We start from the raw sequence: 1,551 nt of genomic DNA, 5'->3' as shown, positions 1-1,551 counted from the left end.
GTATATTTGTTTATGTGGATACTGATTTACGAGTTCGGAATATACAGTTGACTTTCTTGTTTTATAAATAATATTAGATGTTTTACAAAAAACAAGCAATAAACTCGTAACGATTTATTATTTAGATAACAATACAACTGACACAATAAATAATTGTTTGACCTGACAATTTCAAATAAGTTACCGACAAGGGTCTTTCAGGGGGTCAGCTGTAAGTTTGCGAGCATATAACGCTAAAATCCTGGGTTCGATTCCCCGTGATGGGCAGAGCGCAGCTAGCCTATTGTTTAGTATGTGATTTTCTTATAACAAAGCCACATCGGGCCATCTGTTGTGTCCACCGAGGGGAATCGAACCTCCAATTTTAGCGTTGTAAATCCGAAGACTTACCGCTGTCCCACCGGGGGTCAATATTGTGTAGTTTTGCGCTAAGACAAACAAACACTGAAGAGCGGGGGATTTTTATTTTTTTTGTTTAACCGTAACGTGATGCTTTACAATGTTATTGTATGCAGCATGAATGTTTGAAAAAGATGGCTGCAATAGAAAGAATGGTTCTATACACTTTTGGTCCAAAATATGCCCAATGAGAATGAATAAAACAGAGATTTAAAAAACAAAGAAAACAATGTCGTGTTATTTTATTTTTAAAATGTGAAATACCATGAATGGTCGTTATCTCGAATCTTTTGGTGGCCCCAGAAAGGAATCAAAGCCCAAACCGTGTGTCACTCCAAGAAACAGAATATTTTGGATAATATTCTCTATAATTATATGTATCACGTATTTAGTGGTCTTCTACTCGTCACGTTAAGCCTACATTCGTATACTATTTGGAAAATATGTGGCGTTGATGCTACTAATTTATCCAGCAGACGAGTTGCCATCGACACGGGATATTCTATACTAATAAATATAGTTCAACGATAAATTATCACACTAATAAACAGGAGTTTCTATCTGTGGCAAAACTGGAGACTTATAACGCTAAAACCCGGGGTGGTCATAGCACAGGTGACCCTGTATGTAGTCACAAGAAATTGTTGTCTCATGAATTACCAAAATTCAAGGGTACGTGATAAACTCACCTTCGATCCAGTTTGTAGATCCCAATGGTTTGGAAAGTGATATATTACAGTAATGTTCATACTTGGATCCAGTTTGTAGTTCCCAATGGTTTGGAAAGTGATAATATCCCAGTAATGTTCATACTTGGATCCAGTTTGTAGTTCCCAATGGTTTGGAAAGTGATACATCCCAGTAATGTTCATACTTGGATCCAGTTTGTAGTTCCCAATGGTTTGGAAAGTGATATATCCCAGTAATGTTCATACTTGGATCCAGTTTGTAGACTCCAATGGTTTGGAAAGTGATATATCCCAGTAATGTTCATACTTGGGTCCAGTTTGTAGACCCCAATGGTTTGGAAAGTGATACATCCCAGTAATGTTCATACTTGGATCCAGTTTGTAGTTCCCAATGGTTTGGAAAGTGATACATCCCAGTAATGTTCATACTTCGATCCAGTTTGTAGTTCCCAATGGTTTGGAA

The sequence above is a fragment of the Limulus polyphemus genome, unplaced genomic scaffold, assembly GCF_000517525.1.
Source record: "Limulus polyphemus unplaced genomic scaffold, Limulus_polyphemus-2.1.2 Scaffold5631, whole genome shotgun sequence".
In the NCBI taxonomy this organism is placed as follows: Eukaryota; Metazoa; Arthropoda; class Merostomata; order Xiphosura; family Limulidae; genus Limulus; species Limulus polyphemus.
Note: the sequence above shows the minus strand (reverse complement) of the source record.